Raw genomic sequence first — 23,673 nt, 5'->3', positions numbered from 1 at the left:
TTTTCAAAGTAACAACAACAAGCTGCGATTTATTTATTTTTTCCTCTTATTGCCTTGAAGAGAGAGAACGTAACATTAGTAACTCCAAACTGATTACATTTTGACATCATCCTTTAAGTTACATAAACAAATGGCAAGTTATAAGAGGAATAAAATAATTAGGGACACGCTGTTAGAAGAAAATAATTAACTCCAGGATGAACAGAAACTCCACTTCATCACTCCTCATATGAGCCTAGATTAGATTAAATTAGATTAGATTACATTAGATTCGGACAAAATTCCTTCATCTTCCATATACTTTTAATTGCATTTATTATTCCAGAAGTACGTTGTGTAGCACGCGGACAACGTAAACACATGAGATTTACAGAAATTACAAAACTTTACTGAACATAAATTGGGTTCTTGATATTCTGCTGAGCACTGAAGTCTTTTATTGAAGAATTTATGAGAGTAGTTTATCACGGATAGCACATCTAATCGTCTGGAGGATGCATCCATAAAATAATTGCAAAAAATGGTATGCTCATGCCTGGGAATAATTAAATTGAGTACTTTATTCAGACGGTGCATAAAGGAAATGATTCTCTCAGCATTCAGATGTGTAACATGGCTTTCATTATGAGAGTCGTGAGCTCCTCCTGCACCTCAGAGTGAGTTATAGAGCAGAACATGGGAGATGATCTTACACTCGGAAACCAGACAGTGGAGCAACCAGACAGTGGAAAGAGTCATGTTTACTGTGCCTTTGTGTGGAGGTTATGCTTTCCATCTCCGCTATGCCACACGCTTCTGTCTGGGACGCTGGTGTACTAAAGTGATCATAAAAGATTAAAAAATGTGCAAATAATACATTTTTCAAACATTTTAGTATGTTTCAGTACTCCGCTGTGATTATCAGACTGCTTCAATAAACTCTCCATTGCTCCACCGAGGCGAAAAGCAATTACATGAGAAAGCTAGCGTAAGAGCAGCGGAGTTGATGTAGGCATGAAGGTGCACGAGTTACAATCCTGCTAACACACAGATCTCTACACACTTCTTTTAAACAAACGTTAAACATATCCATGGAGAGGCTAAGCTCTGATTATCCATTCAGTATATTGTGTAGTGGATAATGACTGATATAATGATATTTTCTTCCGTAAGATCCAAGGAGCAAAGGCAGTCTGGTCAGGTCCAATTCCAGCCATTTATTTTAGGTTGGACAATCAGTGGTAGTGGCCCCCAACACTTTATACACTTAAGAATAAGGTGTTTTTTTTGTCACACCTCCACTATAGCACAGTAAAATTCTTTTCTCACATATTCCAACTTTGGAAGGTGTGGTCAGAAAACAGGGTCAGCCATGATACTTCACCCCTGGAGTAGAGAAGGTTAAGTGCCTTGCTCAAGGGCCCAACAGTGAGCCTTGAGCCAACACTCCCCATAACCAATATTTCCAAAATTCCACAGAGCACTCTCTCATTCACACACAAACATAAATACATTAAGAATGCTTTTTTTCAAGCTGTGATTTACCCACCAGCATACAGTCAATGGTTTCCCCTGTTGCTTCTGCACATGACTGTAGCTGAATGCATGCTTCTGTAACCCCCCTGTCACATGCCGCTTTCCAGTTGTTAAAACCACACAAAGTAAATACAACATCCTTCTTGTCAGCAGTGCCATATGTCCATCATGGGAACCAAAAGCATGCATCTGTACTGCAGCCTTTGGTCATGTGCAATACCTGGAATGAATACATGAGTGGAATACATTATCGAAAGCACGCTTTGGGTAATTAGGTAATATTGGCTGGGATGGGTCATTATTCAAATCGCTAACCACCTGAACTTTATTAGCCTTTTACTGAAATAAAAAAATCTAACTTTGATTGGGTGGGCAAGACCTAAATTCTGCCAACGCCCCAGAGAATTATAGATTTTGGAGAAACTATCTTGATCGAGATCGAGATCTTTTGGTTTGGTTGTTTCTTCACAGCGTTCACCTAATTTTAGAATAAAAGACATCTTCTTTGTAATATTGCTGCTGAAATCCTGGTTCTGTGCCATGTAAAACAAGAAAAGAGGGTACACCGGAAGCTACGTTATTAATTTTTCCTGAGTTTTATTCATGCTCTACAGTAAATTCAGACATATAACAGATTCCAGATTCCAGTAGGGGTAATTATTTATTTTGCTAACGTGCTACACCTAAACTCATCCACTGACTGAAGGATCAGCGTCGATCTCTCCTCCAGCGATTTACTCTGATCTCCTTTATCCTGTAATTAAACATTTCCAGCATGGAGAGCATGGTCTCTGGGGTGACTCCACCCCACCCACAGGGCACCAAGCTTTAATAGTGAATGGTTTGATTCGAGTGAAAATGATGTAAATAATCATTTAAAGAAAACTCTCCTAAATCATTATCAGCCTCACACACTCAGGGAGATATTATAAGTACAGCTAGTCCTGAGTTCTGAGGGAGATGTGATCTGATGTTCCCCAAATATGGAGGCATCTCGCTAGGTGGTAAAACAACGTATCCTACAACATACACTGCTACAACTGCCTGGTGAAAGATAAGTAAAAGTTATAACAGAAATAAAACTGTAAGGAAAAGTTCCTGGTGGTTTGTGTGAGGGCCATCTGGATTTTCTTAGCTTGCCTCAGGTTTGAGTCACTGCCTCAGGTTTGAGTCCACTGCATAGCGAAACTGAAGCGAGGATCCTCACAAGGTGACAAGGCGGGAGCCCAATGCATCTTACCACATATACTGCCATATTCTCTTTAGTACACTTCCACTGTTCTGGTGGTTGGTGGTGATCCAACATCTAAGTTTTTGTGTCTAAAATCTCAAATTCAGCAGCATTAAACCAAAGTGAATAAAAGTATCACTAAGCAGAGCTGGTGAAATGGTGGAACACTCTGTAAGCACTTGGCCAGCTCAGACCTTCACAGAGCCAGGTCCATTAGTGCTTAAAGCAGCAGTGTAGTGCAGTACAGCTCAGCGTGGCTAACACACCTTTATCTTCGCTTATCTCTCAGCACCGCTGTTATGAGCTACAGTGTACCTCATTGTGTAGACGTGTAAGCAATCTTGCCTGGTCTTGGCTGTTATTTTAACAGCATCAGGGGTAAACATTACTGCAGTGGTTAATGCGTTTCAGACAGAAATAATTCCTTTACCTCTTGTAGCTTCTTTTTAACTGAGTGTCTTAAAGGGAAAGCTACTGAGAGCTGAACTGACTGGAACTGGGTTTAGGCTGTCGAATACAGCACAGTGGCAGTGGTGGCTCAAGTGGTTAAGTCTCTGGGTTGTTGGTTAGAGGATCAGGGTTCAACCTCTAGAACTGCCAAACTGCCACTGTTGGGCCCTTGAGCAAGGCTCTTAACTTTCTCTGCTCCAGAGGAGTTAGAGCATGGCTGACCCTAACCTCCAAAGTTAGGATATGCAAAGAAAGAATTTCAGTGTGCTGTAATGTAGATGTAACAAAGAAAGGCTGCTATTCTATTCAATGTTAAAACCTGTTAGGATCGAGTTGATCTGTCCACTTCATCTTATTAACATCTTTAGATCTCTTGGTGAAGTCACAGGGAAAGAAATAGATCATAGCTCAAAACTGAGAGCAAGATTCACAACTTCCACACACAGGATCAGAAATAAAACATCTGTATGACCACAAGAAAGCCACTTGTTAGCCAGGATAATCAGAAAAAACCTCTGTCTGTAGTCTCAGATTGGATCAGACGGGAAAAAGCTTCTGCTCTCTGATGAGACGGATTTTAACCATGTTCCAAAGTTATGTGAGGATCCCAAATGTGTCAGGATAAGAATGGAAGAGTTTGAAAGTGTTCCTTCGCCAGGTCGCATTATGAGGTAATAAAATCCAGTCTTGATTCCAACCTCACACACTTACTGAAGGAAGTGAGGGAGGAACTGAACAACCCCACACACTTTACTGAAGGAACTGAGAGAGGAACTGAAGAAATCTCACACATTTTACTGAAGGAACTGAGAGAGGAACTGAAGAAACCTCACACACTTTACTGAAGGAACTGAGAGAGGAACTGAAGAAACCTCACCAGCTTTACTGAAGGAACTGAGAGAGGAACTGAACAACCCCACACACTTTACTGAAGGAACTTAGAGAGGAACTGAAGAAATCTCACAGACTTCATTGGAGGAACTGAGAGAGGAAATGAACAACCCCACACACTTTACTGAAGGAACTTAGAGAGGAACTGAAGAAATCTCACACACTTCAATGAAGGAACTGAGAGAGGAACTGAAGAAATCTCACACACTTTACTAAAGGAACTAAAATAAACTCACTTCAAATGTACAGAGTGAGCAGGTAACAGAACGCAACGCAGCACAACACCACACTAGACCACAACACAACACCACACCAGAACACAACACAACATCTCAATACCACAACACCAGACCACAGCACAGCACAATACCACAACACAACCACGCCACACCACGGTGCTAGTTATCACATAGACATCTCTGGTAAGCGGCACTGAGCTGTGATCCACACTGAGTTTGTCCCCGAGGAGCTTTATCATCCACTGAGCTGCAGATCAGCACTGTGTGGACTTCAACAGAACTAAACAGCCTTTTAGTCCCATCAGTCCCTGAGGCCTGTACAAGTGACTCATGTGTGACACACGAAAACACAGCCCCAAACAGAACAGCCATCACGTACTGTACGTTCACCAGCTCACTAATGTGCTCTAGATGTAAGAAGGATTCATTTGTCTGGAAATGTTTCATTTGTTACACGTGTGTGTTAATTGTTATCAAGTTAACCTGCCAAGTCACTGCTGTGCTTTTACATAAAGGAAACATCGCAGGATGCCGAGTATTCTAACTGATCAGTGTTTAAAAGTATTATGTTTTCGCACATTTTAAGGTTTTTTAGGGCACAGATATACAACAATCTGCACTTGACTTAACATTTTTACCCATTCCATGTTGTGTTATATCAGTGATGTGTTATATCAGTGATCTTGTGTTATATTAGTGATGTTGTGTTATATTAGTGATGTGTTATATTAGTGATGTGTTATATTAGTGACGTGTTATATTAGTGTTATATTAGTGTTGTTATATCAGTGATGTGTTATATTAGTGATGTTGTGTTATATCAGTGATGTGTTATATTAGTGATGTTGTGTTATATCAGTGATGTGTTATATTAGTGACGTGTTATATTAGTGTTATATTAGTGTTGTTATATCAGTGATGTGTTATATTAGTGATGTTGTGTTATATCAGTGATGTGTTATATTAGTGACGTGTTATATTAGTGTTATATTAGTGTTGTTATATCAGTGATGTGTTATATTAGTGATGTTGTGTTATATTAGTGATGTTGTGTTAGTGATGTGTTATATTAGTGTTGTGTTATACAGTATCAGTGATGTTGCATTATATTAGTGATGTGTTATATCAGTGATGTTGCGTTATATTAGTGTTGTGTTATATTAGTGATGTTGTGTTATATTAGTGATGTTGTGTTATATCAGTGATGTTGCGTTATATTAGTGATGTTGTGTTATATTAGTGATGTTGCGTTATATCAGTGATGTTGCGTTATATCAGTGATGTTGCGTTATATTAGTGATGTTTTATATTAGTGATGTGATATCAGTGATGTTGCGTTATATTAGTGATTAGTGATCAGTGTTTAAAAGTATTATGTTTTCGCACATTTTAAGGTTTTTTAGGGCACAGATATACAACAATCTGCACTTGACTTAACATTTTTACCCAGATATTTCCACACCGCTACTTAGCCTACACCGCTAATGACAAAGCAAAAATTTGGAGAATAAATGTATGCATCATATGACACTATTTAAGAATGGAAGGAGTTGCTCAAAAGGAGTCGATTGTGGAGCTGAGAGAGTTCGGAAGAGAGCTCAGTCACTTTGGATGAAGGATGAAAGCAGATGACGTCTCTCGCTGAGTCTGGATCGGACTTTTCTGATCTCGCTGTAAACTAGCTGCGTGGGATTGGATATTGATGTGCAGCCTGTAGATCTGAAGTCGCTCTTTAAACACAGAATTCTCCACAACAGAGCCGTTCCTCTACACTTCACCCCAAAATATCTGAACACCATAGCATTCCATTAAGAGAGAAGAAAATGAGTTAACTGGCTTGATTTTGAGTGAAATATTTCCGACTGAACTGAATATTTCATCCCTGAGACGTCATGAGTCGTCTAACCATCAAAGAACATCAGAGGAACCATCTGTTAAAAGTGAAAATACATGATCATATGGTGTTTGTGTGCTTGTGTGTGTGAGGGCATGTGTGTGCGTGTATGAATGTTTGTGAGTGTGTGCGTGTGTTTGTGTGCTTGTGTATGTGTGTGTTTGTGTGCGCGTGTGTGTGCATGAGTGTTAGTGTGTTTATGTGCATGTGTGTGTATGTGTGTAGATAAGGTAGAAAATCAGAAGGAAAAAAACTTGAGATAAATAAAATAATTTCTCTTATTCTGAAAAATAAAGATGAAAAAATTGATTCTCCTCAGTGATAATGATTTTTTTCATTTCCTAAAGAAGCTTGTGACTGATGGAGGATGATGATTTCTGCCACAATATAATACCTCATATGAATGTGGAAGAGATATTTGGTGATTTGATTAAATGATTATTCACCATATTTCAGTAGCAATAAAATATTATTTATAGAAGTGGATCTAAAACCAAGTATTATTATAACTATATATATTATGTATTAGTTTATCTGTTAGTTATTGTTTACTAATCACCTCGCTGTGTGACCAGTCGGAAAGTTCTCTAGAAGATCCATGGTCGGTGCGTCACATCCACGCTGCGCGTTAGGGTGGAGGTTGAGGGCGGAGCATTGACAGATCATTTGCCAATTCTTGCTAATTGATTTTCCCTCTAACGAGAATACAACTTCAATAAATCATAGATCTTCCAGGATCAATAAATATGGCTGTAAGTGCTCACTAATCTGATTGATTAAGACTCAGTTAATGTCTGTGCTTGATAAAGGAGCGTCTCTGCTCGAGTCATGTGGCTGATCGATGTGAGCGTTTACGAAGACTTTAATGTCACTTACAGTAAAATGTCACGTGTGAACGATTCCCTGATTCACACGTGACATTTACATACATCACTGGTAACGTTTCACACATTGCACAGGATTCTTCATTGTTCTTGTCTCCTTGCCTTCTTGTCTTGAAACTCAGTGACCACACGATAAAAGAGACATTCTTTTGCATTTCCAGAAGCAATGTAAAGCAGTGAAGTAAAGGGAACAGCATGGAATTCTTTTCTATTCTGTTCCTGTGTATTTTTTATGAGAATGAGAAAAGCCCCGAGCGAACACCAGGCACTGTAATGGCGTGATTTTAATATTTGCTCTGCATCACTTTCTCTGTCCCTCAACACCACAGCTGGGTAAAGAGACAGGATGTACCTGAGAGAGAGAGAGAGAGAGAGAGAGAGAGAGAGAGAGAGAGAATGTATGTAGTTCTGTACAGGTTGACCCTGTTTTGTAAAAGCTCTTAAAGCAGCCAATTCCTGAGCAGAAGGTCGACCCCGATCTCGTTCCCCGCCTGCTAAAAATGCTCCAAACCCCCTCCGCACCAGTCTGTCATGACGTCACCTGGACCTGCCACTCAAGAAATCACAGCTTTAGAGCTACACAAGCCCAGACTTCCACTCAGCCCAAATTACACAACCCCAGAGAGCCGAGGCTCAGGAACGGAGCAGCAGGCTCCTTCCACTGGCTCTGAGATTAACGCTGCTCTGGGAGAAAAATCACAGCTTGGTGCTCATTCATTCTCCCGACAGCTTCACCTTTAACCTTTACTTCATTTCACACAGAGATTGATGCCTGTATTGAACTGAAGTTCAACAGGAAAATAACATACTCTAAACCAGCGGTCCAAAAACACATGGCTAACGGACAGGGTACAAGTTCGGATGAAACATTGACGCTCTTAATTAAAATCCTCTTGTGGATCGTAATTGAATTAAATGATACAGAAAAAAATCGAGCACGTCTCTGTTTCTGCACTAGGGGGCAAAATGTAGCAATAAACTCATAGCTATGACCTCAGCTACTGAGTAAATCTGCTAATGATATTGTACTGAAATTATTTGTTAGGGAATGTGATGCTGAAACTACAGTAAAAGAATTGCCAGGGGTTTAACAGCAAGCAGAAAGGAAATGAATACAATCACATGTATATGTTTTCCACATTTTTCTCCCTCTATCTCAATATACTACTACTACTACTACTGCTAATTATAATAATAATAATAATAATAATAATAATAATAATAATAATAACAATAATAACAATAATAATAATAATTATTATTGTTATTATTATTATTATTATCATCATCATCATCATTATTATTATGCATTTAAATGGAACAAAATTAATACCAGGCTTTAAATAGAAAAACGATTCGCACCACTGCCTCGTTTACTTCAACTGTTCATTTCGATCTTAACTTTACATATATAGTATTTTTGTATTTATATGTGCGTGAGTCAATTCCAAAAAGAGTCGATTTAATTATATTGTTCATCATACTGTACTGTATTAATCATATTGATATTGTGTTGGATCACTGATGTTTTGTTATATTAGTGTTGTGTTATATTAGTGTTGTGTTATATCAGTGATGTTGTGTTATATCAGTGATGTTGTGTTATATCAGTGATGTTGTGTTATATCAGTGATGTGTTATATCAGTGATGTTGTGTTATATTAGTGATGTTGTGTTATATCAGTGATGTTGTGTTATATCAGTGATGTTGTGTTATATTAGTGATGTTGTGTTATATCAGTGATGTTGTGTTATATCAGATGTTGTGTTATATCAGTGATGTTGTGTTATATCAGATGTTGTGTTATATCAGTGATGTTGTGTTATATCAGTGATGTTGTGTTATATCAGATGTTGTGTTATATCAGTGATGTTGTGTTATATTAGTGATGTTGTGTTATATCAGTGATGTTGTGTTATATCAGATGTTGTGTTATATCAGTGATGTTGTGTTATATCAGTGATGTTGTGTTATATTAGTGATGTTGTGTTATATCAGTGATGTTGTGTTATATCAGATGTTGTGTTATATCAGATGTTGTGTTATATCAGTGATGTTGTGTTATATCAGTGATGTTGTGTTATATCAGTGATGTTGTGTTATATCAGTGATGTTGTGTTATATTAGTGATGTTGTGTTATATCAGTGATGTTGTGTTATATCAGATGTTGTGTTATATCAGATGTTGTGTTATATCAGTGATGTTGTGTTATATCAGTGATGTTGTGTTATATCAGTGATGTTGTGTTATATTAGTGATGTTGTGTTATATCAGTGATGTTGTGTTATATCAGTGATGTTGTGTTATATCAGTGATGTGTTATATCAGTGATCTTGTGTTATATTAGTGATGTTGTGTTATATTAGTGATGTTGTGTTATATTAGTGATGTGTTATATTAGTGACGTGTTATATTAGTGTTATATTAGTGTTGTTATATCAGTGATGTGTTATATTAGTGATGTTGTGTTATATCAGTGATGTGTTATATTAGTGTTTAGTGATTAGTATATTAGTGATGTGTTATCAGTGATGTGTTATATTAGTGATGTTGTGTTATATTAGTGATGTTGTGTTAGTGATGTGTTATATTAGTGTTGTGTTATACAGTATCAGTGATGTTGCATTATATTAGTGATGTTGTGTTATATCAGTGTTGTGTTATATCAGTGATGTTGTGTTATATCAGTGATGTTGTGTTATATCAGTGATGTTGTGTTATATCAGTGATGTGTTATATCAGTGATCTTGTGTTATATTAGTGATGTTGTGTTATATTAGTGATGTGTTATATTAGTGATGTGTTATATTAGTGACGTGTTATATTAGTGTTATATTAGTGTTGTTATATCAGTGATGTGTTATATTAGTGATGTTGTGTTATATCAGTGATGTGTTATATTAGTGATGTTGTGTTATATCAGTGATGTGTTATATTAGTGACGTGTTATATTAGTGTTATATTAGTGTTGTTATATCAGTGATGTGTTATATTAGTGATGTTGTGTTATATCAGTGATGTGTTATATTAGTGACGTGTTATATTAGTGTTATATTAGTGTTGTTATATCAGTGATGTGTTATATTAGTGATGTTGTGTTATATTAGTGATGTTGTGTTAGTGATGTGTTATATTAGTGTTGTGTTATACAGTATCAGTGATGTTGCATTATATTAGTGATGTGTTATATCAGTGATGTTGCGTTATATTAGTGTTGTGTTATATTAGTGATGTTGTGTTATATTAGTGATGTTGTGTTATATCAGTGATGTTGCGTTATATTAGTGATGTTGTGTTATATTAGTGATGTTGCGTTATATCAGTGATGTTGCGTTATATCAGTGATGTTGCGTTATATTAGTGATGTTTTATATTAGTGATGTGATATCAGTGATGTTGCGTTATATTAGTGATGTGTTATATTAGTGATGCTGTGTTATATCAGTGATGTGTTATATCAGTGATGTTGTGTTATATTAGTGTTGTGTTATATCAGTGATGTTGCGTTATATTAGTGATGTGTTATATTAGTGATGTTGTGTTATATTAGTGATGTTGTGTTATATTAGTGATGTGTTATATCAGTGACGTTGCGTTATATTAGTGATGTTATGTTATATTAGTGATGTGTTATATCAGTGACGTTGCGTTATATTAGTGATGTGTTATATCAGTGATGTTGTGTGTAGCGCCCCTAGCGTTACCGGCTATAATGGGGTGGCTAACCTGAGCTCTTTTAATCAATTTGTCTTATCTTTACTTTGAGATGGGTTCTATATATAATTAAATGTAGTAGACCACCAGGTACAAGAAATATGAAACACACTTCAGTCTTGTAAATATAGACACAACACAATTTAAACAATATGAACAGTTTACTAAATGTGATGTCAAATAAAATATGGTGCAAATTACTTTCAAAATCAAGTTCAAGTTTAAATGAAAAATATCAGTAACATATCCAATTATTATTCAAAACTTGTCACAAAATAAATAATAAAAGCCGGCAAAAGTAAATGAAAACTTTACTCAGTCTACCAGTTGCAGGCCTGTGCGTAGCTGGGGTCCGTAAAAGCCAAACAAAATGGCCACTTCACCACGAGGGCAACTTGATGAAGTTGAAAATGGTACCTTGATGAAGATTGTTTGCACACCTGGCTCGCGTCAGAAAGAAAAAGGTCGCTGGAGAACACAAACAGAGCTTGGATGCTTCACGGGATACTCCTTCACCACACGTAGTCCTTGCTAGTTGAGCTAGCTATCCGCCAGTCCATTAGCCAGTCCATTAGTTATATTAGTGATGTGTTATATCAGTGATGTTGCGTTATATTAGTGATGTTATGTTATATTAGTGATGTTATATCAGTGATGTTGCGTTATATTAGTGATGCTGCGTTATATTAGTGATGTGTTATATCAGTGATGTGTTATATTAGTGATGTTGTGTTATATTAGTGTTGTGTTATATCAGTGATGTGTTATATTAGTGATGTGTTATATCAGTGATGTTGTGTTATATTAGTGATGTTGTGTTGTGTTATATTAGTGATGGGTTATATTAGTGTTGTGTTATATCAGTGATGTTGTGTTATATTAGTGTTGTTATATTAGTGATGTGTTATATTAGTGTTGTGTTATATCAGTGATGTTGCGTTATATTAGTGTTGTGTTATATCAGTGATGTTGTGTTATATCAGTGATGTTGCGTTATATCAGTGATGTTGCGTTATATCAGTGATGCTGTGTTATATCAGTGATGCTGTGTTATATCAGTGATGCTGGGTTATATTAGTAATGTGTTATATCAGTGATGTTGCGTTATATTAGTGATGGGTTATATTAGTGATGTTGTGTTATATTAGTGATGTGTTATATCAGTGATGTTGCGTTATATCAGTGATGTGTTATATCAGTGATGTGTTATATCAGTGATGTTGTGTTATATTAGTGATGTTGTGTTATATCAGTGATGTTGTGTTATATTAGTGATGTTGTGTTATATTAGTGATGTGTTATATTAGTGATGTGTTATATTAGTGTTATATTAGTGTTGTTATATCAGTGATGTGTTATATTAGTGATGTGTTATATCAGTGATGTGTTATATTAGTGTTTAGTGATTAGTATATTAGTGATGTGTTATATCAGTGATGTGTTATATTAGTGATGTTGTGTTATATTAGTGATGTGTTATATTAGTGATGTGTTATATCAGTGATGTTGCGTTATATTAGTGATGTGTTATATTAGTGATGTGTTATATCAGTGATGTTGCATTATATTAGTGTTGTGTTATATTAGTGTTGTGTTATATCAGTGATGTTGCGTTATATTAGTGATGTTGCGTTATATCAGTGATGTTGCGTTATATCAGTGATGTGTTATATTAGTGATGATGTGTTATATTAGTGATGTTGCGTTATATTAGTGATGTTGCGTTATATTAGTGATGTGTTATATTAGTGTTGTATCAGTGGTTTTGTTTAATATTAGTGATGTGTTATATTAGTGTTGTATCAGTGATGTTGCGTTATATCAGTGATGTTGCGTTATATCAGTGATGTTGCGTTATATCAGTGATGTTGCGTTATATCAGTGATGTTTTATATTAGTGATGTGATATCAGTGATGTTGCGTTATATTAGTGATGTGTTATATTAGTGATGCTGTGTTATATCAGTGATGTGTTATATCAGTGATGTTGTGTTATATTAGTGTTGTGTTATATCAGTGATGTTGCGTTATATTAGTGATGTGTTATATTAGTGATGTGTTATATTAGTGATGTTGTGTTATATTAGTGATGTGTTATATCAGTGACGTTGCGTTATATTAGTGATGATATGTTATATTAGTGATGTGTTATATCAGTGACGTTGCGTTATATTAGTGATGTGTTATATCAGTGATGTTGCGTTATATTAGTGATGTTATGTTATATTAGTGATGTTATATCAGTGATGTTGCGTTATATTAGTGATGCTGCGTTATATTAGTTATGTGTTATATTAGTGATGTGTTATATCAGTGATGTTGTGTTATATTAGTGATGTTGTGTTGTGTTATATTAGTGATGGGTTATATTAGTGTTGTGTTATATCAGTGATGTTGTGTTATATTAGTGTTGTTATATTAGTGATGTGTTATAATAGTGTTGTGTTATATCAGTGTTGTTGCGTTATATTAGTGTTGTGTTATATCAGTGATGTTGTGTTATATCAGTGATGTTGCGTTCTATCAGTGATGCTGTGTTATATCAGTGATGCTGTGTTATATCAGTGATGCTGGGTTATATTAGTAATGTGTTATATCAGTGATGTTGCGTTATATTAGTGATGGGTTATATTAGTGATGTTGTGTTATATTAGTGATGTGTTATATCAGTGATGTTGCGTTATATCAGTGATGTGTTATATCAGTGATGTGTAATATTAGTGATGTGTTATATCAGTGATGTTGTGTTATATTAGTGATGTTGTGTTATATCAGTGATGTTGTGTTATATCAGTGATGTTGTGTTATATCAGTGATGTTGCGTTATATTAGTGATGTATCAGTGATGCTGCGTTATATTAGTGATGTGTTATATTAGTGTTGTGTTATATCAGTGATGTTGTGTTATATTAGTGATGTTGTGTTATATCAGTGATGTGTTATATTAGTGATGCTGCGTTATATTAGTGATGTGTTATATTAGTGATGCTGTGTTATATCAGTGATGCTGTGTTATATTAGTGATGTGTTATATCAGTGATGTTGCGTTATATCAGTGATGTGTTATATCAGTGATGTGTTATATTAGTGATGTGTTATATCAGTGATGTTGTGTTATATTAGTAATGTGTTATATCAGTGATGTTGTGTGTAGCGCCCCTAGCGTTACCGGCTATAATGGGGTGGCTAACCTGAGCTCTTTTAATCAATTTGTCTTATCTTTACTTTGAGATGGGTTCTATATATAATTAAATGTAGTAGACCACCAGGTACAAGAAATATGAAACACACTTCAGTCTTGTAAATATAGACACAACACAATTTAAACAATATGAACAGTTTACTAAATGTGATGTCAAATAAAATATGGTGCAAATTACTTTCAAAATCAAGTTCAAGTTTAAATGAAAAATATCAGTAACATATCCAATTATTATTCAAAACTTGTCACAAAATAAATAATAAAAGCCGGCAAAAGTAAATGAAAACTTTACTCAGTCTACCAGTTGCAGGCCTGTGCGTAGCTGGGGTCCGTAAAAGCCAAACAAAATGGCCACTTCACCACGAGGGCAACTTGATGAAGTTGAAAATGGTACCTTGATGAAGATTGTTTGCACACCTGGCTCGCGTCAGAAAGAAAAAGGTCGCTGGAGAACACAAACAGAGCTTGGATGCTTCACGGGATACTCCTTCACCACACGTAGTCCTTGCTAGTTGAGCTAGCTATCCGCCAGTCCATTAGCCAAGTTCATGCACATATAATCGCGATAATCCACAACTTAAGTTTCCATTCGTCAGAGGCGATGTCAACGTCTTTCCGATGTTGTTACCACTCCAAACAGAAACTATCGCTACACAGGGTTCGGGTTGAACACCTAATTAGCTTCGTTACACTACTCAAAGAACAGGTTGTACTTTTTAGTTCAACAGCTCCGTTGTCTCACTCTCCCTCCTTTTTTTTTCTCTCCCCTCTTCCACGCGCGCACCCAGCATGCCTCCATCATCATGTGACACATAAACTTAATAAAACTTAAACAAAATACAAGTTCTTTTTAAAAAACATTTCCCAGCATATTTATATTATTTAAACAAAAAAAGCATTTAACAAATAATTAATTATTTTTAATTACGGTTAACAGATGTCACGTGACTTATTTCTGGCCAATGAATTAGCTTTCATAACATTAATTTGTAAAACTATTTATGGAATTCAAACAATGTCTTTAGCATAAAGGCATAAATCAAAAACAAACACCCATAACTTTATCTGGGTTACACTGGTATCTGGAAGTCTTGCCTCACGCCCAAACATCAAGTAATAAGGTGAATACCCAGTGGCATCACACTTTGTACTGTTGAACACATGGACCAAGTAACTCACGGCCCATAGTACCAAGCATCGACAATAAGGTACGATTGAACCTTTCGGGCTGCGGGTCTCCTTGTGGATGATAAGGGGTTGTCCGAGACTTATGAATCCCCATCAACTGCAGGAGTTCCCGTATCAATCGGCTCTCAAAGTCTCTACCTTGATCTGAATGGATCCTGTTAGGGAGTCCATAATGTACAAAGTACTCTTCCATAAGGATCTTAGCCACGACTTGGGCCTTTTGGCTTTTGGTTGGGAAAGCCTGAGCATACCGTGTAAAATGGTCTGGGACTACAAGTACGTTACTAAACCCTTTGGAGTCTGGCTCCATGGAAAGAAAATCCATACACACTAGGTCCATAGGCCCATGGCTTATAATCTGGTGTAAGGGAGCTGCTTTCTGTGGAGGGGTCTTGTAAGAAATGCACTTTCCACAATTTCTTATGTACTCCTCAACATCTACAGACATTTTTGGCCAGAAGAACCTACTCCTGAGTAGTTCAATGGTCCTTTCCTGCCCAAAGTGTCCTAAATCATCATGCATAGCCCGCATAACCATTTTTCTGAACTTTCTTGGCAAGAGAAGTTGACAGACTTCATCTCCTGATGATCGTTTGCTGAAATGGTACAACAAGCCATCTTTCATTGACAACTTTCGAGTTTGTCAGACGTAAGAGCTCTGGGTTGATGTTCTTGTCATCTGGCCAATTCCCATGATTGACAGACTGAATGGCTGGTCCAATGGCATCATCCTCTTCCTGAGCTCTCCTGAGGTTCTGCCTATACAGAAGTTCAAGGGACTTTAACTCCAGGTGTGTCGGGAAAGCATACAGGTTTGGGACACAATGGGGAGATGCCCCCAACTGAGTAACAGACAGGTGAACTGGTAGGAAATGCTGGCTGAGACCCAGGCTGGCAGAGTGTCTTCACACCCGACTGAGGTATTGTCACCCATTCATCTGCTCCTTTCACATCTGGCATGTTTCTAGATAATAAGTCGGCATCTATATTGTGTCGGCCTGGTCGATACTGAATGTCAAATTCGTATGTCGAGAGGGCAGCTAGCCAGCGATGCCCTACAGCACTGAGCTTTGCTGTAGACAGCACGTATGTAAGGGGGTTGTTATCAGTACATACAGTAAATCTTGCTCCATACAAGTACTCATGAAACTTGTCGACTACGGCCCACTTGAGCGACAAGAATTCTAACTGATGTACAGGGTAGTTTCTTTCAGATGTGCTCAGCTTTCTGCTAGCGAACGCAACAGGTCGTAAGCCCTCAGCAGACTCTTGATATAAGATGGCGCCCAGTCCTTTTAAGCTGGCATCAACATGTAGGATGTATGGCTTTTGAGGATTTGCAAAGGCCAGTACTGGTGCATGCGTCAAACAGTGAATAATCTGGTGAAATGCATCTGTACAAGATTGATCCCATCTTTTTCCAAATGGTTCTGACTCTCTCAAGTAAACTCTTGTCGCATCCAAGGCTTTTTTCTTACTCTTTTGAGTGGGAGCATAGCCCTTGGTGAGCTCAGTAAGGGGTCTAACAACTGCAGAATAATTTGCAATAAATCTGCGATAATAGCCGCAAAATCCAAGAAAAGACTGCAGTGTCTTGAGGTTTGTTGGCATAGGCCACTGTGTAACGGCATCAATTTTTTCTGGGTCAGGAGCAACCCCTTCTGCAGACACAATATGCCCAAGATATTTTACCTTGGACAAGCAGATCTGACATCTACAGAAAGTTTCAGCCCAACCTCTCCAAGACGGTCAAGGACCTTGAGCAATCTCTCTTCGTGCTCTTCCAGGGTTTTTCCAAAGACAATTAAGTCATCAAGATATACCAGGACTTGTAAGAGGTTCATGTCCCCAACTGCCTTCTCCATTAACCTTTGGAAAGTAGCTGGAGCCCCTGTAATGCCCTGTGGCATCCGTTCAGATTGAAAAAAACCCTAATGGGCATATAAATGCGGTTTTCTCTTTGTCTTCTTCAGACATTGCTATCTGGTAGTAGCCACTACGCAGATCAAGTACGGAGAACCATTGACTCCCTGACAGTGCATTCAGTGCATCCTCAATGCAGGGTGTAGTATACTGGTCAGGTATGGTTCGGCTATTTAGCAGTCTGTAATCTATGCACATCCTGACAGTCCCATTCTTTTTTCTGACCACTACAATCGGAGATGCATAGGGGCTTCTAGATTCAGCTATGAGCCCTGCCTGCAACAGTTCCTGCAGATGCTTTCGCACATCTTCAATGTCAGCAGGAGCCAGTCGACGAGATCTCTGACGAAAGGGACGAGCATCTAAAAGTCGAATTTTATGCTCCACTCCTTTAGCTAATCCCACATCCCACTCATACATAGAGAAGACATGAGATTTCTGGGCCAGTTTTTTACGCAGTCTATTTTTCCATTGTTCTGAGATTGGAGAGTCGCCAAAGTTCAACAAATTTACATCAAACTCAGATGAAACTGTCTCTCAAGGAGGAATAGTAGTGACTGCATCAGCATGATAAATACATCCTATCACTGCTCCGACAGGTATAGCGGTCTCTTTCAAACATTCATTCTTGACCAGTACTCTGAAACTATTGATATCTAAGGCTCCACTGGGCACAACCATAGGGTGAAGAAATACACCTGCAGGAAGATCAGCTTTTGGGGATGAGTCAATCATCAGGATCTCATGCTCCACATGATTCTTTAACTCAACCTTGCACACTGCATGTGTTGCATCTCCTGGCTGTAAAATCAACGGGCCTGCACCTGGCCATCTGACCTGACCAACCTCTTCATCTCCTTGGACAGAAGCATTAAACTCATTGTGGGCAGGTTCATCTTCCTGTACATTAACAGAAATGCCAAGGGTTTGGGCCACATCAATACCATTCTCCCTACATTGTTTCACTAGCCGTCTGACGTGACTAGCATTTGTACCCACGATAACTGGTGTTTGGTCTTCGGCTCTAGAACTGGGACATATGAGAGCAAGAAGTGTTACGGCCTGGCTGGTCCCAAGCACCTCCGCTGGATATTCCAAGTCTACCACTACATAACCACGGTAAGGGTAGCTTGTACTAGATTCACTCAAACCCCAAAGTGACAAACCAGAAACAGGCTGTATCGGTGTATCTGACAAGTATTTTTCATACCAATGCTCGAAAATGATTGTCGCCTGTGAGCCACTGTCCAGCAACGCAGTGCAGGGCTTTCCATTTATTCTCAATGGCACTATGCTAAGTGGGCCAACCAGTCCATCAGGAACTCCTGTACCCACTGGCTTTTCAATAGTGTTGTTCAAACCACTTCAAACCACTATCAGTGGTGTCACCTGGCTGGTGGCTGTTCTTTGACATTTTCAAAGCTTGAATGAGCTTTTTAATGACTTTTGACTGACCTTCTGGGTTTTGACACCTCGCAGCAAAATGACCGTTTTCACCACATCGATAACAGAAGTGTTGATCTGAGCCCCTGAATGGTTTTCTTGAAGAACTGGCCACTGGTTTTGAAGAATTTATGGCTGAAACTGCAGCTTGCGGTTCAACAACATTCTGTGTAAATTTCTGTTATAGGCGCTTGATCTGTTTTTTCAGTGCTAATACTTCACTGTCAGAACTGTTTTCACTAGGGGTAGTCAGGGGAGATTTCTCTACATGGTCTGATCTAACTTGCGCTGGCTTTGACACCACAGCAGCAACTAACGACTTGAGCTCTTTTATCTCAGACTTCAAGTGTTGAAGTTCAGTCTGCTTTAGTGCCATCTCCTGTCTGATGCAGGCACTTTGCACAACAGGACTAATCTTTCTCCTTGATGCTTCATATTCTTCCTCTTCACGTATCTCCCTCAATAATTCGAGAAATGTGGTGGCTTTGCTTTCCTTTCTCTTAATCGGGCCGTCTAAGGAAATCAGAGAGCTTTTCACCAGCTTGCTGCTGCAATGAACGAAATGCAAAGTACAAGTCATCTCCTGACTCTGCTGTAACAAAAGCATGCTCAAGAGCCTCTAGACAGTCTTCAGGACTCACCTCTGGATTACTAGCTCGCACAGCTTTAACAAGTTCTAGTGCTGGGCCTCTAAGACTTTCCATCAGTCTCTGTTTTTTCTCTTTGAAGGAGCAGTCACATTCCTCCACCATGACACTCGCCTGCTCCAGCCAGTGGTCAAACTGTTCTTCCCCTGCTGGAGTGGGCAACATTCCAGAGAAAAATCGTAGGCGGCGATAGCTAACATGTTCACTGGAAGGCTTTGAGGTTTTATCCAAAAGATCTGACACAGCTCGCATTGCCTCAGTTGGGTTAGAGGCAGGCTCTTCTCCTGGGAAGAAACTGCAAAGATCCTCCAAGGTTTTACCTTTAGCCTGCAGTAGTCCTGCTAACTTTTGATTAAACCCTGGCACCTCCATTTGTGGGCATTCATCTGCTCTAATGATAGACCATGGTTCACCACCAGTATCAGGAAAGATTTCGGAAGGAACACTCTCTCCTCTTACATTTCTTTACATTCACACAAGACCATATAATTATTGTGCTGCAGGCTAAAAGTCCGGCCTCTGACACGAACTCGGCCCCAACTCTTCACCTTCTGAAGAGTATCTTCAACATCACTTACAACCACGTCATCTGGGATGATAACCATAAGTGCATGAGTTTCATCTAAAGCTTCACCACGGCACCACCCTTTAAGCTCTAATGCTAGCTCTGCTCGGCTTGCCATGTGGTAGCTTATCACTACTTGCAACTTTAATTATTAAAAACCCACTCAATAATCCCAGCGGTGCCTCCAAGTTATGTAGCGCCCCTAGCGTTACCGGCTATAATGGGGTGGCTAACCTGAGCTCTTTTAATCAATTTGTCTTATCTTTACTTTGAGATGGGTTCTATTTATAATTAAATGTAGTAGACCACCAGGTACCAAGAAATATGAAAACACACTTCAGTCTTGTAAATATAGACACAACACAATTTAAACAATATGAAGAGTTTACTAAATGTGATGTCAAATAAAATATGGTGCAAATTACTTTCAAAATCAAGTTCAAGTTTAAGTGAAAAATATCAGTAACATATCCAATTATTATTCAAAACTTGTCACAAAATAAATAATAAAAGCCGGCAAAAGTAAATGTAAACTTTACTCAGTCTACCAGTTGCAGGCCTGTGCGTAGCTGGGGTCCGTAGAAACCAAACAAAATGGCCACTTCACCACGAGGGCAAGAATTGGAAAAATGGTACCTTGATGAAGATTGTTTGCACACCTGGCTCGCGTCAGAAAGAAAAAGGTCGCTGGAGAAAACAAACAGAGCTTGGATGCTTCACGGGATACTCCTTCACCACACGTAGTCCTTGCTAGTTGAGCTAGCTATCCGCCAGTCCATTAGCCAAGTTCATGCACATGGCGCGATAATCCACAACTTAAGTTTCCATTCGTCAGAGGCGATGTCAACATCTTTCCGATGTTGTTACCACTCCAAACAGAAACACAGGGTTCGCGTTGAACACCTAATTAGCTTCGTTACACTACTCAAAGAACAGGTTGTACTTTTTAGTTCAACAGCTCCGTTGTCTTACTCTCCCTCCTTTTTTTTCTCTCCCCTCTTCCACGCGTGCACCCAGCATGCCTCTATCATCATGTGACACATAAACTTAATAAAACTTAAACAAAATACAAGTTCTTTTTAAATACCCAGCATATTTATATTATTTAAACAAAAAAAGCATTTAACAAATAATTAATTATTTTTAATTACGGTTAACTTATACAGATGTCACGTGACTTATTTCTGGCCAATGAATTAACTTTCATAACATTAATTTGTAAAACTATTTATGGAATTCAAACAATGTCTTTAGCATAAAGGCATAAATCAAAAACAAACACCCATAACTTTATCTGGGTTACATGTGTTATATTAGTGATGTGTTATATCAGTGATGTTGTGTTATATTAGTGATGTGTTATATCAGTGATGTTGTGTTATATTAGTGATGTTGTGTTATATCAGTGTTGTGTTATATTAGTGTTGTTGTATATTAGTGTTGAGTTATATAGTGTTGTGTTATATGAGTGTTATGTTATATCAGTGTTGTGTTATATGAGTGTTATGTTATATTAGTGTTGTGTTATATCAGTGTTGTGTTATATGAGTGTTGTTATATTAGTGTTGTATTATATGAGTGTTATGTTATATCAGTGTTGTATTATATCAGTGTTGTGTTATGTTAGTGTTGTGTTATATGAGTGTTATGTTATTATCAGTGTAGTGTTATATTAGTGTTCTGTTATATCAGTGTTGTGTTATATCAGTGTTGTGTTATATGAGTGTTGTGTTATATGAGTGTTGTGTTACATGAGTGTTGTGTTATATCAGTGTTGTGTTATATTAGTCTTCCACTGTGGTTCACATCATGATAATACAATCAAGACAAAGAAATGTACAGTATAAAGACTGTACATTACACACACATACACACACACACACGTTTATTAAGTAGATGACAGCTTTTGCCTGATCTTTATACATTAAAGCCCATTAACAAGCTCGTTAACAGAAGAAAAAACACTAATAAATGCTGCTTAATAAAACCTTTAGCTTTAATGACAACTGGCTTGTACATGTTTAAACATAAATAAAAGCTTTAAAATAAACCTGTGTGTGTGTGTGTTGATTCATAAAATCAGTGTGTGTGTTTATTAATTTATCTGTGTGTGTGTTGATTCAGATGATCAGTGTGTGAGTGTTGATTCAGATGATCAGTTTGATTTAGTTAAACAGTGTGTGCGTGTGTGTGCTTCGATTCATATGATCTGTGTGTGTGTTAATTCAGATGATCAGTGTGTGTGTTGATTCAGATGATCAGTGTATGTATGTGTGTGTTGATTTATATGATCAGTGTGTGTTTGTGTGTGAATCAGTTGATCAGTGTGTGTGTTTTGTAATTGATGTGTGTGTTGATTTAGTTGATCAGTGTGTGTGTTGATTAATTGATCTGTATGTGTGGGTGTTGATTAATTGGCCAGTTTGTGTGTGTGTGTGTTGATTGAGTTGATCAGTGTGTGTTTTATAATTGATTGTTTGTGTGTGTGTTGATTTATATAATCAGTTTGTGTGTTTATTAATTGATCTGTGTGTGTGTTGATTCAGATGCTCAGTGTGTGTTGATTCAGATGATCTGAGTGTGTGTGTGTTGATTCAGATGATCAGTTTGATTTAGTTAATCAGTGTGTGCGTGTGTTTTCTTCGATTCATATGATCTGTGTGTGTGTGTGTGTGTGTGTGTGTATGTTAATTCAGATGATCTGATTGTGTGTGTTGATTCAGATGACCAGTTTGTGTGTATGTGTGTGTGTTGATTTATATGATCAGTGTGTGTGTGTGTGTGTGTGTGTGAATCAGTTGATCAGTGTGTGTGTTTTGTAATTGACGTGTGTGTGTTGATTTAGTTGATCAGTGTGTGTCTTGATTCAGATGATCTGAGTGCGTGTGTTGATTAATTGATCAGTGTGTGTGTGTGTGTGTGGGTGTTGATTAATTGATCAGTGTGTGTGTGTGGGTGTTGATTAATTGGCCAGTTTGTGTGTGTGTGCGTGTGTGTGTGTTGATTGAGTTGATCAGTGTGTGTTTTATAATTGATCATTGTTTGAGTGTGTGTTTATTCATATAATCAGTGTGTGTGTGTTTATTAATTGATCTGTGTGTGTTGATTTGGTTGATCCGTGTGTGTGTGTGTTGATTCAGATGATCAGTGTGTGTGTTGATTTAGTTGATCAGTGTGTGTGTGTTGATTCAGATGATCTAAGTGTGTGTGTTGATTAACTGATCAGTGTGTGTGTGTTGGTGTTGATTAATTGGCCAGTTTGTGTGTGTGTGTGTGTGTGTGTGTGTGTGTGTGTGTGTGTGTGTGTGTGTGTGTGTGTGACAGAGAGAGTTTCTGCTTCATGCCGGTGAATAAGATAAAGACACACAGCACTGTGTGTGAGGTGGAACAGAACAAAGGTCTGGAACATGTCGAGTGCAGTGTGATTCGGTGTGAAAAGCCTCAGAGAAAGAGCACACACTTAACCTTCCTGTGGAGTGAAGGAGCAGATCAGCAGGTTTACAGCAGGGTGAACATCACGTGACACAATCACACGTGTCTGAGTAAACACGTGCATGAAGAGCAGCTGCAGCAGGCATGGAGTAGAAGCTCTCTGCTCTGCTCTCCTTAACTCCAGCACATGACCTTCATCTCTCAGAATCGGAGACGCCTCTTCATCCATTACTCGGGATTTAACCGAAAATATTCTCTTTGTGCTCTGGTCTTCATCAGTAAACATTTGAAGACTTCGGCAGGAAGGAATTAGTGTTAAGTCTGTAATAAACCCAGAAATGAGTTCCTGTTCTACAGTCTGGTTCCTCTCAAGGTTTCTTCCTCATTTTATCTCAGGGAGTTTTAATTTAATTTCAACTTTAAAATTTTTATTCTGTTTCTATGCTTCTGTAA

General features: G+C 37.9%; 1 protein-coding gene across 2 annotated transcripts in view; it reads left to right on the top strand.

Moving 5' to 3' along the window:
- grid1b (glutamate receptor, ionotropic, delta 1b) overlaps positions 1-23,673 on the top strand; it is a 319,760-nt gene that overhangs the window by 230,326 nt on the left and 65,761 nt on the right. The window lies entirely within an intron of this gene.

Source organism: Tachysurus vachellii, chromosome 2 (genome assembly GCF_030014155.1).
Source record: "Tachysurus vachellii isolate PV-2020 chromosome 2, HZAU_Pvac_v1, whole genome shotgun sequence".
NCBI classification, from domain to species: Eukaryota; Metazoa; Chordata; class Actinopteri; order Siluriformes; family Bagridae; genus Tachysurus; species Tachysurus vachellii.
The sequence above is the reverse complement of the archived record's forward strand: the minus strand, read 5'-3'. Positions and strand labels throughout refer to the sequence as shown.